This window comes from Rhipicephalus microplus, chromosome X, assembly GCF_043290135.1.
Source record: "Rhipicephalus microplus isolate Deutch F79 chromosome X, USDA_Rmic, whole genome shotgun sequence".
Taxonomy (NCBI): Eukaryota; Metazoa; Arthropoda; class Arachnida; order Ixodida; family Ixodidae; genus Rhipicephalus; species Rhipicephalus microplus.
The window spans coordinates 502380906-502397211 of NC_134710.1; the positions used below are offsets into that span (position 1 = coordinate 502380906).

Genomic DNA, 16306 nt, shown 5'->3' on the forward strand with positions numbered 1-16306 from the left:
ACTTTCAACTTGAAAGCAGGCGTGTAGCTTCAGTATCTCCCCATAACGTGACAAGAGTACCGACACAACATACAAAACACGCCGCAACGCGCACTTTCCACTTTGGCTTGGCTTGGCTTGGATTGAATCTCCGTGCAATAATAGTAAGCTTGATGCTTAAGAGATGGTGCTCACTATCATCATCAGTGGCTGGAGCGAGCAGACGACATTATTGCGGCAGTTTTTGGGGATGCGATACTTACTCGACGGAAAAAAAAATTGTATTTTTGTTGGGCTATAAGGGGGGTGCGAGAATTATGAGAGTGCGAGGATTACGCGAGTAAATACGGTATATATTTGCCCTCTCGAACTGTTTCCTGCTGCCTGAAAACAGTGCCATCATGCCCTATTCTAGGAAAGTTGGCAGAATTGACTATTTATGGGAAAGCTACTGCACATGAGCAGTAATGGCACAGGTGTACACCGGCTCTCTACAGTCGGTGTACATTTGGTTTGAAAACACGAGTCCGGCTTGTCGCCGATTGTACATTCATGTGCTGTTGTTGAGTGACTTTGCTTTCATAGTTTGAGCAAATATGCCAGCACACTGCGCGAATTATTCCATCGAAAAAGGAGCATGAAGAGCCCTAACTTTGACAGGTTCCCCTCTGTGAAGCTACGTGCTAAAAAGAGAGATGCTCAAGTAATGGCATGTGGGATCGTAGAAGGTTGGCAGAGGAGGAAAAAGTCTTTATTAAAACAGAGGAGTTTGGATTATTTCATCGAAAAAGGAGCATGAAGAGCCCTAACTTTGACAGGTTCCCCTCTGTGAAGCTACGTGCTAAAAAGAGAGATGCTCAAGTAATGGCATGTGGGATCGTAGAAGGTTGGCAGAGGAGGAAGAAGTCTTTATTAAAACAGAGGAGTTTGGATTATTTCATCGAAAAAGGAGCATGAAGAGCCCTAACTTTGACAGGTTCCCCTCTGTGAAGCTACGTGCTAAAAAGAGAGATGCTCAATTAATGGCATGTGGGATCGTAGAAGGTTGGCAGAGGAGGAAAAGTCTTTATTTAAACGGAGGAGTTTGGCATATGTAGCTTGCCATGGGTACCTAACATTCTCGGATCTTTTTAGTGTAGCACGGCAGCACACAGTCTTGTGTATATCAGCGCTTCTAACAGACCACAGAATACTGCCGTTAGTACGGGAGGATGCACTCTCATGTATCAACGCGAACCATGATTGAGATAGAAGCATGGGTAATTTAATAATCGCAGTAGTGGGAGCTGCAACCATGGTCGCTTTATATATAGCAGGGAAAACTCCTGCCTTGTGAAGCAAGCGTAATATGGCGTATTAGTAAAGCGCATCGTCCCATTAATACAGTCATACTCACAAGTGCATTGATGCATATTCATTTACATTGTCATTTGATACTTTGGCTATTTTAACTAGTGACACTTGTATAAGAGCGTACTAGAAACGCTTGTAGTATGCTCTACCTATATATAAAGATCTCTCCCTCCAACAGAGTGTCAGTGCATTCCAAGGATGTGGCCCACGCTATAATGTCGCACCCTGTTGTCACATAAGCACTGGACTTCACAGACAAACTGGTGTAACTAAACCTAGTTCGTCAGACATCTTAAGGTTTGGTCGCATTCTTTCTTGAAGGAGCAGGTGCAATGAGCCTGGTGAATAGTTGTGGTAGCAAAGTGCTGGTATCACCTTACTTCATCATTGCTCAGGCTAAAACGTGGAAAATCCTTGTTCCTCCCCATTTCTACTAACGTAAACATAACATTTTCCTCTACCTTATTTTTTCAATATTAGGCACGCGTTCTCAGCACTAAAGCAATGAAACCAGCGCACGTGAACTGTTTAACACTGCCTTGCACTTGTTGGCAAATACATTTGCAACTAAAAGCATGAGCGAAGCTTACCTGTTTACATGGCAGGCAGTGCCCACTTTTCTGCAAACTGTCAATTCAGAGTGCGAGGAAAACAAGCAGGAAACTGTCACGCTTCCTCTTGTGAGCAGCATCCTATAGAATAGTTGTTGCTTATGCATCTTCTCTGCCCCAATGTTTCTTAGCTTGTTTATGGCATGTAAGATGGGCTTTTCTCAATAATATTTAAATTGACATGGTCAAACCCAGTCAAGATGATTTAGGGAACTGCTCTCCTCAACATTTGTTCTCGCGTGTGTATAAGTGAAAGCGAAGTGGATACACATATTCAGAAGAATAATTTTTATTTTTGACGACATATTGAGCGCTAAGATACAGGGACAGGAGAGAGTGGACACCACAATGCGCTAACTTCAACAATTTTTATTTTCAGGAAACGTCAAGCTCCCTTTACCAACACGCCCAAAAAATGGCACTGCTAAAATTTTTATTTGCCAGTCTCATACTGAACACCACATTGAACCTTGCATTTTGTCCAGAGTACTTTAGATCTTGGTCACTTCTTAAGATGCACACATGACAAGTGGTACGATGACAAACACCAGTTGGACAATACTGAGTCATGTGCGCCAAGATGTTTTGCATGTGTTATATTCCCACTGTTTGTTTATACCTGGGCACATTTTTGACTGCCAACCTTGCATCAACTGAAATACAGCTGCGTACAGCATTTACATCAATAATTTCATCTGGATCCACATTCTAGGGCTTCTGTACGATGTCATCCTTTTCTATTTTCTTGCTTTGAATGGCAGCATGTTCACCCGCTGGCTGAAAGAAAATTATTTTCTTAGACCTTGCTCCTTCGTGCCAAGCCTTTCAAGTAGGTGTGTGCCCCTTTTGGCCTCTTTTATTTCTGCATTTCGGGTGCCACTTCTATGTTGCTCAAGCAAAGTGCAGGTTAATGTTCCAGACATATTTTCACGAGGTGTGCCAGAAGCATCATCAGGAGCTTTTTGTAGGTAATCAGTGGATGCAGCAGCATTATCGTCAGAGTTGCCTTCAGGCAAAGGAATGTCTGGTTTGCTCTGAGCTAGAGCCGCACATTCGCTTAGCAGGAGCAAATAGTCAGGACCCCGTACTTCACCAGAAATTGAGCCACTGTCATCGAAAATCATGCCACTAGCAGTGTATTTGTTTGTTTAGAGGGACTTTAGTAGCTTCAGGTGACTAAAGATTGAGTTCCCATTTTTCTGTGGGTGTCTGTGCCTGAAGCTTCAGAGGAAAAAAAAGGTAGGCGCTCGTCTGAGTATTCAGGTGCAATACACACTTTCTGGCCCCGCCGCGGTAGTCTAGGGGCTAAGGTACTCAGCTACTGACTCACGGGTCGCGGTATCGAATCTTGGTTGCGGTGGCTGCATTTCTGATAGAGGCAGAAATGCTGTGGGCCTGTGTGTTCAGATTTGGGTGCACGTTAAAGAACCATAGGTGGGTGAAATTTTCGGAGCCCTTTATTACGGCGTCTCTCATGATCATGTAGTTGTTTTGTGACAATAAACCCCACATATCAATCAATACACACTTTCTGTGGTTTGCCGCAGACAGGGTGTCCCCTCGGGACATTGCAGATGTCAAGCGAGGGTTGTCGTCATAGAACATTTGTGGGGCATGCACAATACCCTGACTGGCTCCTGTTGAGGACTATTGTTCGTCACGTCTTGCTCTGTTGTTGGGCTGCTCTCAAGGTGGTTTTGTCTGCTTAAGCCAGAAATGCTTTTCTTTTTTCTGAAGGGGACATGCTCAAAGCACCTTCATCATCGTCTCATTCTTCACCTCCCATAGGTCCACCTATTTAAAACTACTCATTCAGCATCCCTCAAGCTTGTGCGCACATAGTCTCAGATGCTGCCCCGCTGTGGGGCGCTATTTCTTTTGGTATTTAGGGTTGGCATTTTGAACTGGACAGTAAATTGTTCGGAATTAACAATGCCATCAATTATATTGTCATGGCGTCTTGATGTGGATGAATGGAGCACACTGCGAGTCGAATAATACACTTCTTATTTGGGCGAACCTGTGTCCAGAAAATGGAATATCAGATTACAGTAGCAGTCTTGCACTTATAGCAGCGAACCGAGCATTGGCCGTCGATCAACTGACAAGCTGCGAAGCTTGTCAGCATTTATACCCTTGCCATAGAATATTCCAACATTATAGCTAGCGGCGACGTAGGTTTCAGAATAATCTGTGATGTTCACGAAGTGGGCTTAATCTTAACAAAACCATCTACTACGGCCTCGAAGCTTCTTGAACACCGTAGGTGCGGTTTGCACTGAACATAGTGTAACGGGGGTGATAACAAAACTTAAGGGAAAGAACGTGGCATTGCCCCCTCTGAAAAAGGCATCGTCCCGATGTTTTAACAAAATATGAAGGTACAATAATAAAGACAATAAACAATGAGTTCAAGCGATAAAGCACAGCCAACAACAACAAAATGCAGTGCTCAGGTTCCCGCATGAAATGGCTTGAGGTGCACGGCATGGACGACTTCTGGTCGAGCACGGCGCCGTTGAGAGTTCGTAATGACGTTGGGAACAACCTTGTAGTTGAGTGGGCCAAGACATCGAACTACTCTGTACGGTCCGAAGTACCGTCGCAGAGGTTTTTCACTGAGCCTACGTCGGTGTATCGGCGTCTATACTCGGATACGATCTCTGGGCTCGTACTCCACGAAGCTTCGTCGAAGATTGTAATGGCCGCTGTTAATTGCCTGCGGATTCTTGATGCGCAGGCAGGCGAGTTGACGAGCTTCTTCAATGGGCTAAAGGTAGGTGGTGACATCGAGGTTCTCTTCGTGACCTTTGGAAGCATAGTGTCAAGCATCGTTGCCTGGCTCCTTCCATAGACCAATTTTTACGGCGCGATCTCCATCGTTTCTTGGACGGCCATATTGTATGCGAAAATCATGTATAGAAGAATTTTATCTCACCTCTTGTGCTTGACGTCGCCGTACATGGCCAGCATATCAGCGATGGTCTTATTAAGACGTTCAGCGAGGCCGTTATTCTGTGGATGGTAGGCAGTGGTCTAGCGGTGACTTGTCTGGCTGTACCTCAGGATCGTCCGAGTCAGGTCCGCCATAAAGGCCGTACCTCTATCTGTAATGAGGACCTGTGGAGCTCCGTGACGCAGAACGATGTTCTTGACGAAGAACCTTGCAACCTCGGAGGCACTGCCTTTGGGCAGGGCCTTTGTCTCGGCATAGCGTGCGAGGTAGTCAGTAGCTACGACGATCCATTTGTTCCCAGAATTCGATGTTGGGAATGGCCCTAGTAAGTCCATGCCGATCTCCTGAAACGGTCGGCGAGATGGCTCGATAGTCCGGAATAATCTGCATGGCCTAGTCGGTGGTGTCTTTGGTCGCTGACAGTCGCGGCAGGTCCACTCGTAACGAGTGACATTGTGGCAAGTCGTGCCCAGAAGTACTTTCTTGTATTTTCGCGAGCGTATGGCAAACACCGAGGAGTCAAGCTGTCGGTTCGTCGTGTAGGGCTTCAAGTACTTCTGGTCTCACTGCTGAAGGAACCACGAGAAGGTGGTTGGCTCAAAGGGGCGAGAAGTTATTCTTTGTTTCGCTAGAAGAACGACTCCAGCTCTCTCAAAAACATTCGGAACAGTCGTGCTGTTACCCTCAAGGTATTGCACAAGGCTTCTGAGTTCCGGGTCAGTTCGCTGTTGCTCGGCGAAGTCGTCGGCAGTTATCGTTCCTCAGAAGCTCTCTTCATCCTGGCCGTTGGGCAGCGGTGGTTCAAGGAAAGTAGGAGACAAGCAGTCGGCGTCAAAGCGTTTTTTTACAGACTTGTAAATGACGGTCACGTCGAATTCTGAAGTTTGAGGCTCCATGTGAGGCGATCCGAAGGGTTTTTCAAGTTAGTAAGCCAACACAAGGCGTGGTGGCCACTCACAACTTTGAAAGGCCTGCCGTAGAGCTAGGGTCGAAACTTTGATGCTGTCCAGATGATGGCAAGGCACTCCTTTTTTGTTGTGGAATAGTTGGCTTCGGCTTTGGATAGCGACTGGCTAGCATAGCTGATAATCCTTTCCACACCATCAGTCTTTGGTACAAGTATGATGCCCAGTCCTATGCTGCTTGCGTCAGTGTGTACTTCTGTTTCGGCCTATTCGTCGAAATGCGCAAGTATCAGTGGTGTTTCGAGGTGTCGTTTAAGTTCCCGAAATTCTTCCTCTTGTGCCGCTTCCCACCTGAATTGGACGTTGTTTTTTCTGAGGTGAGTTAGTGGCTCCGTGATCTGTGAAAAACGTTTGATGAAACGCCTGTAATAGGCGTACAATCCGAGGAATCAGCGTACAGCCTTCTTGTCAGTGGCCTGCTGGAAATCAGCGATGGCGGCTGTTCTTCGTGGGTTGGGACGGACTCCACACTTGCTAATGATGTGTCCCAGGAATAACAGTTCCTCGTACGCAAAGCAGCACTTTTATGGCTTCAGGGTTAGTCCAGAGTTGTTGATAGCTTGAAGTACTGCTTCAAGGCGCCAGAGATGCTCATCGAAGCTGGAGGAAAACACGATGACAACATCGAAGTACACGAGGCAAGTGTGCCATTTCAATCCAGCCAGCGTGGTGTCCATAACACGCTGCAACGTCGCAGAGGCCGAACGAAAATCAAATGGCATGACCTTAAACTCGAAGAGGCTGTCTGATGTGATAAAGGCCGTCTTCTCTCGATCTCTCATGTCAACCTCAATTTGCCAATAGCCCATTTTGAGGTCCATCGAGGAAAAGTTGTGAAGTCGGTCCAGGCCGTCATCTATACGTGGAAGAGGGTAATCGTTTTTTGGGATTTTGTGGAGGCGGCGGTAATCGACTCAAAAACGTAGGGTCCCGTCCTTCTTCTTCACTAATACCATGGGTAACGCCCACGGACTCTTGGACGGCTGAGTGGTATCGTTGCGTAGGGTTTCGTTGACTTGTTTCTTCACGGTGTGGCGTTCGTGTGTCAAGACTCGGTACGGGCTTAGTTGAACTCGTCGGGCACTTTCTTCTATTATGATGCGATGTTTCATGACTGGGGTTTGTTGAATTCATGATGATGACGAGAAGCATTCCTTGAATTGCATGAGCAGGGACTTGAGCTGGTTTTGCTTGCATTCGAAAGGCTCGCGTTGACATCGAAATCTGGTTCAGGACCTTGGTTCGTTGAAGCAGCATCGGCAGCATCGAAGAGGGAGAATGAATTGCTGGCCTCCACAAATTCATTGATGTAAGCGACCGTCGTACCATGTTTGATGTGCCTGTATTCGGGACTGAAGTTTGTCAGCACCACTTCTGCTTTGCCGTCACGCAGCTCAGCTATGCCTCTTGCAATGCAAATCTGACGGTTTAGAAGAAGGTGCTGATCGCCCTCGACGATGCCTTCAAGGTTTTCGTCTTTTTCGCTGCCAATGGAAAGGACGACGCTGGAGAAAGGCGGCATGGTGACCTGCTCTTCCAGCACATTCAATGCGTGATTCCTTGGCGTTGTAGGGGTCAGCAGCGTATTTTCTGAGGTTAGTGTGATTGACTCGGGCGTCAGGTCGATGACAGTGCCATGTTGGCTTAGAAAGTCCACTCCAAGTATCACATCCCTATAGCAATTTTGTAAAATTACAAAGCTCCCAGGATAAGTCTGATTATGAATGGTGACTCTAGCTGTGCAGATTCCAGTTGGCGTTATTAGGTGACCTCCAGCGGTCCGGATTTCGAAGCCTTGCCATGTAGTCCTCACTTTTTTCAACTTCGTCGCGAAAGACCCATTGCCGATGGAATAGCTGTCTTCAGTATCGACGAGAGCAGTGACAAGGTGGCTGTCAAACATTATGTCGAGGTCGCTGGTTCGTTGTCGTGCGTTGCGGTTGGGTTGTGGCATCGGATCACGGCTACGTTTATTTGCTTCGCTGATTCCATGTTGGGTCGTGACGTCTTTTGTTGGCTGCAAAGGTTCGGCATCAAGAGCCTTTTCGTCTTGCGGCGGGTTCTTTCGATTACGTTGCGAAGGCGGCGGAGTATCTTCGGTAGTTTGTCATACAGCAACCGCACCTCCATTGGTTGCTACCTTTAGTTTTCCGAGTAAGGGCTCGGAGATCGGCCCTGGGCAGGGCCAGTGTACTGCCCGCGGTGTGGTGAGGTGTGGTGGCCTGGCGATGGCGAACGATAAGGTCGTTGGAGTGTCGACTGCGCTCCCTCGAGGTAGCTGGCGATGTCATGCGGTCGTTCACCCCATTGTGGACACGGGGCATTGATGTCGAAACCTCGTAGACCCATCTGTCGGTATTGGCAATGGTGGTAGGTGTGCTCGGCCTCTCCGCAGTAGTAGCAGAGCGGGAGGTTGTCAGGTGCTCGCCAAACATCCTTTTTCCTCGGTACTCTGCTCTGTCCCGCAGGCAAACGGAAGGACGTCGGTGTTGGTGGTGGAAGCAGTGGCGTTCCGGACGGAAGTGCGACGGGGCGGTGTCTTGGTGTAGGCGTAGAGGAGGGGCGTGACGGTGGGTGGCAGCAGCATAACTCATGACTTGTTGCTGCGGAATGCCCAGCGATTGCTGGATCTCCTGGCGTACAACGTTCGCAATGGAGTCCACGTGAGGCTGCGCTGAAGGAAGAAATTTGCGCAGCTCTTCTTGCACGATCGTTCGGATCGTCTCACACAGGTCGGTGGTTTCTAGCGCTTGGATGTCTGCATAGCTTGTAGATGAGAAATCACGTTTTTACTGCCCTGTCTGCATCTCGAGCGTCTTCTCTATCATAGATGCCTCCGAATTGAATTATCAGCCTGGCAAAAAGTTCTTGCTTCACTCCTCGCATGATTAGGCAAACTTTCTTGTCTTCAGGCATTTCGGGGTCAACGTGATCTAAGAGTCGCGTCATTTCTTCTGCGAAGATGGTCACATTTTCATTCGGGAGTTGCACCCTCCTCTCCAGTAATGTCTTGGCTCTTTCTTTGCGGGCGATGCTCCTGAACGTGTCCAGGAATCTGCCACGGAAGAGATTCCAGGTCTGAAGCGCAGACTCCGATTCTCGAACCAGGTTCTTGCCGCGTCTTCCAAATAAAAGTAGACACAACAGAGCTTCTCTTCTGCATCCCAGTGGTTGAGGGCGGCCACTCAGTCGTAGGTCTCTAACCTGGTCTCTGGGTCTTCACAAAATGATCCGCGGAAGGTAGGGGGCTCTTTTGGCTGCTGCATCATTACCGCTGCAGGAGATGTTGCGGCTGTCATTGTGCCTCTTGTGGTCGTCGCCATGGCTTTTGTGTTGTCCGAGAGGGGTCCGTATTGGAGGGGGCTAGTCCTTTCAGTTTGCGGCTGGGTCGACTGTCACTGGTGGTGTCGGTGTCTTCTTCGCGACGTGGGCTGGGTTCACAGCTTGACGAGAGCGTCCGTTACATGAACGCAGCAGCACCTTCACCAGATGTCATGAGGTCGTGATGTGGACCAAGGCAGCAGATTCGATGATCAGATGAAACTCTTTATTTGGGCGAACTTGCAGCCAACAAACGAAAAGATTAAAGCGGTACACACTGGCACGATAGTGGCGAACGGAGCATCGGCCGTCGATCAACTGACAAGCGGCGAAGCATGTCGGCATTTATACGCTTGCCATCGAACATTCTAGTGTTATCGCTAGTGGCTACATACGTTCCAGAAAAATCTTAAAGGTTCACGAGGTGGGCGTAATCTTAGCAAAACGATCTAATACAGCCTCAAAGCTTCTCTAACACCGTAGGCGTGGATTGCGCTAAATATAGTGTAATGAAGCGATAATAAAACTTGAAGAAAGGAACGTGGCATCATCGTCTTTCAAAGATGGCTCGTGGCAATTTTGCGCTGATTACTTTCACCTCAATGCCGTCACTAAAACATTGTATATCTTCTTTCACGGATGGATGATACTATAGATTGCACTTCATCGGCTTCTTACTTTTTGTCTGTCGATTTGGGGGCAGGATACCAGCAGATACTGATGTACAAAGAAGATTAGGAAAAAAAGCATTTGTAACACCGGATGGACTTCTCGAATTAAATGTGATGCCGTTCAAACAGCGTAATGTGCTAGCCACGTTTGAGCACTGCATGCTCAACATCTCGCGTGGTTTGAAACAGGAAGTGTGCATGTGCGATTGGGCCGATGTAGCTATCTTTTGGCGCATGTTTCGACCATAACATACATCTTAACCTCGTGCTAGATTGTCTAAGCAAAACACGTTTGGTGTTAAACTCAAAGATGTGCCATTTTGGAGAGTGCGAAACACTCGTTTTAGGCTACTTGTTGAACAAAGAAAGTGTGGCGGCATCATGATCACACAGGAGACTACCTTTCCCATTCTTTTTAGTGGAATATTATCACGTTGTGTGTGGGAAAAGGGAGTGGTGCGAGCGTGTGTGACCAAGCCATAGAGGCTGTACAATCACAGAACTAAAGTTAGTTGTTTGTTCTTCAGAGACCCCGCACTACTCGCCTTTATGTGCGGATTACCAGCCACAAGCGTTCGCACAACAAGGGCATGCAACCTGAACCAGCGAAGACGGTTGTAGTGGAAGCCTTAAATCAGCCTCACTCAGTGAAAGAATTGCGGAGCTTTCTGGGACTTCATTCGTACTTCAGTCGCTTTATTCCTTCATTCACTAACATCGCGCATCCACCAGTGTGCCTGTTTCAAAAAAGCGTACGGGTTGAATGGACCCAGGAATGTGCGTCCACTTTTTGTGAACTCAAGTTCCAATAGGTGACCAGTAAAAGAGCCAGGGATTGTGGGATGCACCGTCTGCTACCGGCTTCCGGTTCGAGAAGAGTAGACGGCGGCAAAACGAATTATTCGGGATTCGCGCACGCGGTCGCCCGTTTATCTTGGTCCTGATAAATCATGGTCTCGGTTGTTCAGCCGTTGGCTGCTCCTACTCGAGCGTGAAACGCAAACGCAGGTATAATTCCCATGGAACGAAGAAAAAAAGAAAAATGAGATGGGCCGCGACGGCTGTGAAGAGAGCCACAGCGACAGGTAGCCTTTGAGTACGGAACGTTGAAGCCAGAGTGCCCGTGTATTCCATGCTAAAAAAAGCTTAGGCATGAATTTAGTACGAATATTATATTGAGAAATAAATTGTCGCTCAGGCACGCCTAGCAGAAATATTATGGGAACGCTAGGGCGAAATCTACCTGCCATACGAGATGAGCGCTGGTTATTGCACCCATATGCATTGCAAAAAACGCGAAAGCTTCACTCAAGAGTAAGTTTACACGAAGCTCTGGATGAGTCAATTTGCGTTTATCTTGGTCAAACTGTGCGCCAGGATGGCACCTAAAGGAAGAAGTGCGTTAAACAAGCGCAGGGTTTCGATTATTCGGCATTGTCTATGTCCGAATATTGTTTATGTGCCGCCGTGCCATGCAGCTTGACCAAGATCAGCGTTCAAATAAGCATCTGGCCTCGACTCGGAAATGAATCTTATAGCGCGCTAAAGGATAGAAAAAAAACTTTCTCAACGCGCTCAACAAGTGTTATGCTGCATGCCGATCGGCTGACGAGTTCGGCCGCAGCAGCGATCCCGAAATTTACTTTTGGCACATTGCTACAGTCATCCCCATTCTCTGAGATCTTTAAAATGGTGGCTTTTTATCTGCAGTACCGTATCATACACAGAAAACTGTTTTGCGTATCGACTGATCAGCTAGCCAAACTGACAGCACCCCCGAGCAGCATAAAAGCATTGCACATCACTTTAGTGCGACAAAAAAGTTTCTGGACCGTTCATGGCTTTCGTAGCTTGGCATCGTCACAGTCAAGGTTGGCAAAAAAAAAAAAAAAAAAAAACTTCTAAAGCACTGACATTGCACGGCGAGGTGCTTTTTTCAACGGAGCAGTACAAAAATGAGCACGTGCCGCTGCTGACCCGTGCGGTGCGTCGAACCGGAAGCCGTCGTATCCCACAGTTCCCTGCGATTGCCCAATTTACCGGTCACCTATTGATGTTCGATCTGATTCTCTAACACTTAGATCCCATGGCTCCCGCAGAATCGGATCCTAGCGGCATTGGCGCTGATGCTGTTTTGGTTCGTGTCATTATCGAAGAGCATGTTGAGACATATGCAAGTCGTGGCTCCATAACCAAGGCTCAGCGTAACAACGTCACGAAACAGGAGTGTGGTCCTGCTTCTGGTCATACCTTTATGGATGACCCTTCATCGTCGTGACAGACAAGCATTCACTTTGCTGGCTGGTAAATCTCCATGATCTATTTGGTTGACTAGCACGTTGGAGACTTCGTGTACAGGAGTACAACTTTACAGTTTCATATAAAAGCGGTCACTGGCACCTGATGCAGACTGCCTTTTCAGGCTGCTGCTTTTCACGACGGACTGTGAAGCTGACAAGTTTGACGAGTACATCACATCGTTGGGGCTTCAATTCGCTGATGAGAATTTGTTGAGGACTGAGCTCTAAATTTTTAGTGGCCAACAATATTTATCAATCACTCGTTATTGTTTGTGCGACAAGCTACAATACAAGAACTATTCTACTACAGGTTCGTGATTTTTCTGGACGTCCCTAATGTGCTTCCATCTTGAGTGCCTTGCATGGTGATCCAACATCCAGCCATCTAGGAGCAAAAAAAGACTCTCTGCCATTCTCAAGAAAAGCTTTACTCGCCCAGGATGTGTCAGGCCACGGAACAGTACGTCTAGCTGAGTGGAATATCAACATTACAAGCATCCTACAAGTACTCCTCTTTGTCGACTACACCCTGTACCACTTTCAAGAGCTCCATTTGAGCAAGTTGGAATTGACCATTTTGGCCTCTTTCCGCGGTCCTCCAACAGAAATTGTTGGGTCATCATGTGCGCCGATCATCTGACACGGTACTGCGGGATGGCTGCTATAACATCGGCCACTGCACGTGACATGTGCCTCTCCATGCTATGCTTTGTGATTCCCTGACCCGGACCTCCCAAAGTCATTATTAGTGACCGTTGGTGCCAGTTCACAGCAGATGGGGTCGAAGAAGTGCTTCATCATGTGCTTCAAGTTTTTGACACTCTACATCCTATCACCCTCAAATGAACGGTCATACTGAATGCACGAGCAGAACTCGTGAACATGCTGTTCATGTTCGTCTTATTAGATGACAAAAATTAGGACGATATTCTGCCTTTAATTATTTGTGCATTCAACACTGCACAGCATGAAAGTACCGGCTACAGCCCCTTCCTTCTTCTTTACGCTAGACCACCACGCTATACACTGTGCACAATATTTCTGCTTTTAGACCGTGGTGATCTCTGCATTTCCGAGACTATGTCCCATGTGGGAGAGGCCTCACGTCTTGCTCATATGCGCATTCCTGCTTTGTAAGAACGCTTGAAGGTATGGTTCGAGCGGCGATGCCGACATATCACATATGAACTCGGTAGCCTGGCATGGCTTAGGACACCAGGAAGGAAACATGGATTATGTAAAAAAAAAACTCCTTTCACACTATGTTGGACCCTGTTGTAATGGGTCACATAAGCGAAGTGACTTAGGTTGCTCTCCCCAACACTGCAGAGACTGAACTGATGTACTGCAGAGACTGAACTTATACATAGTGCCCGTTTAAAGCTGTTCATTGCTAGAGAGATTGTTTGACTTGCCTGGTGGGCTTTGTCTGCACGTGGAGGGATGTTACAATCATAGTTCGGGTATGTGCACCTGTGTGGGTTGGGTCTGGGGATGAGAGAGGTGAGGATAAAGAAGACATGCCTTGGGATAGTGACAACCTCGGTGCGAATTCAAGGCCACTGAGGCTACCGCTGCATTACATCTCAATAAACCCGGTTTGCGGACATAAGAATATGTTAAAGGGACCCACAACCAATATTCGAGGTACCCATTTTTTTTAGTGCAACAGAAAGCTTACCGGTCGGAGCTTGTATTTACGAAATGATAACGCGGAAAACACAATAGAACATTTATAATCAGAATTTTTCAATTTACGACAATTATGCAGTCTTAAGGAGACATGCTACAAACTGTGCATGTAATAACGATTATACACCAGTGTAACGCTAGCAGTGCTGAAAAGTGAAGCTCCTAGTGCAAACACGTATAGTTTTGTTCAGCAAACCTGCAGTCCTGCGACCACTGCTTTCTAGCGTGCTAAATTAATTTACAAAAGTTACAGCACTGTCCCAGGGCTTCTTTTGCAAGTACTTTTGGCCGTGCACAAGTAGTTTTTTTTGCTTTGCCAAGTCCAGCCAAGCGAAGTCTTCGAAATTAAAATGGCGTGTTTACACGTGATTGACAATTCATGCATAGTAGGTCACGTATTGCTGTAGTTGGACGGCTTCGATATGTCATCGTTTGAAAACCTGAGCGACTTAGAGAAATAAATTTTAGCTCGCATGCAAGTGCAAAATCAGGATCCCTATCAAGTAACGCAAGAGAGACATGTTTCGACGGACGACAGCCGTAGCGATGAATCCGATGTAGCGCCACCATAGCCATCACCAGCAGCACGCATGAATTGGTAGTGATTGTCCACAAAGCAGTAGGTCGACGGCTTTTCGCGTGCCGCAGCGATCACATTCACAAGCTCGCATGCTTCTTCCAATGCGCCCGACGCGACAAGAGTCGAGCTACTCTGGAAACGCCACAAGGCCGTGTGCATGGGCAAGTGCAGCCGTTTCCATGCAGAGGCCACCAAAGCAGTGCCACTTTTCATGCTCTACTTTTTTTACCTTCTAAGCTGAATAGAAACAAACGGAAATGAACAATAACATACTACATATTCGGAGTTTAAACTTTTATTGCAGTGTGCAGTAACTAATCACAGCAATATTAGGACTTCATATTTGTGGCCCATAGCTCTTGTGCTAGGGGCGAGACATGCTGGTTTTGGTTACTTTTAAACGTCATTTAAACATACAAATTCTACTCAGATCGCGAAAAGTGTGCTGTCACCTCACCATAGTTCGCACTCTTTTCCTTTCCACCAGAATCTAATCAACCGTTCTGGCCAGTTGTGGGTCCCTTTAAGCTGCTTTGTGCTGACCTCACGGAATAACATTTGGAGAGTATGAAATGCACATATATGTGGCGATATTGCGGGCACAATTCACAACTCTGCATTCTGTAAAGTCTTTGTCATGCACGGTCACATGAATGTTCGGCTAGCAATTGTGAAACTTATTGAACATATTCAAAAACCATCCAAGGTGTTTCAGCATTTTCAGGGGCAAAAAGGCGATTTCTCCCTGGCCACTGGCCACAATTTCTCCCCGGCCATTGCCATCTTCTATGGATGAATTTGAGAAAAACGGGAGATGGGCAGGGTAAGACAAACAAACTTTATACTCTGAGCAGACAAAACTAATACACAGAATTTGCGCTAAAGCACTCAGTAACTCAATAACACTCAATAACAATCCGCATACATGAGCAAACCTAAACTGGCTGTAGCTCAGTCAAAATTCATTGCTAGCCCTAGCCGCTAGCCCTAAGGCGATATGGCGTCTATAATGAAATGTTCTTACAGTTCGTCTCGTTACCACTGGCTGTGTCGACGTTTAGTCAAGTCCTCCGTCGTCGATGGGCTGCTTCACTTCTTACGGTCTCTGTTGGTTGATCCCGCCGAACGAACCGCTCGCCCTCATTGCCGGTGTCCCGGTCCTCGTCTCAATCTTCGGTCTCACTAGGCTCAACTCGTCATGGCCTCTGCTGCTGACGGGTCTACTCTGGTGACTGGCGTTGGCTGCTCCCGTCCTAGTGCGATGTGGGATAGCTGCAATTTCACCAGAAACTGCTGGGAAAAGTTGTGGCAAGTCCGAGGAGCCTCACTCGGGAGCACCTACGAGGTCAACGGCCACTTCTTGGGCCTCTCACGCCGACATCCTTCAGAACCGAGTGGCTATGCTGCTGCCGTCTCTCTAGCGATGCTAGTTTCCCACGTCTTTGCAGTTCGGAGCCCCAACGTACGTGCCAGATTATCCTCTGGGATTTTTCTTCACGGCTGAGGTCGCGTGCCACAGGCCTTTTTCCGACCAATCTCCTGCATGGACGTGGCAGGTGCGCGTGCCCTCGGGTGACTTCTTTCTCCTCGTGCACCCTCGCCACGCTTTCACGTTCGGCACACGCCTCGTGCCTCTCCTTTAATCATGACACACTGAAGCAACATATTCATTCTGGGGCATCGAGACTGTTGATTGAAGGTTGTGATTTTTGACTTTTTGCCTTTTTTGCAGTGTTGTCAAGGTCTTTTAGTGTAACTACTTTGCAACTTTCCATTTCTATTTGGTCTGTTACAAGATTTTGTTTGCTTCAAGTTGGAGCATGCGTCTTGCTTTTTTTAAGGCGGGAGCTTTCTTGGGGTGGGGGGGGCCATGTGTCT

The 16306-nt window shown here is 47.3% G+C and overlaps 1 protein-coding gene across 43 annotated transcripts in view; it reads left to right on the forward strand.

The window, feature by feature from the left end:
- Positions 1–16306, forward strand: part of LOC119160740 (peptidyl-prolyl cis-trans isomerase-like 3) — a 96806-nt gene that overhangs the window by 30261 nt on the left and 50239 nt on the right. The window contains exon 1 of one of the 43 annotated variants that reach the window (XM_075881041.1): positions 8414–8596. The exons of the other annotated variants lie outside the window; for them this stretch is intronic. The gene's annotated coding sequence lies outside the window, so the exon portion shown is untranslated. Of the gene's footprint in view, positions 1–8413; positions 8597–16306 lie in introns of those variants that run through there. 43 annotated transcript variants of the gene reach the window in all.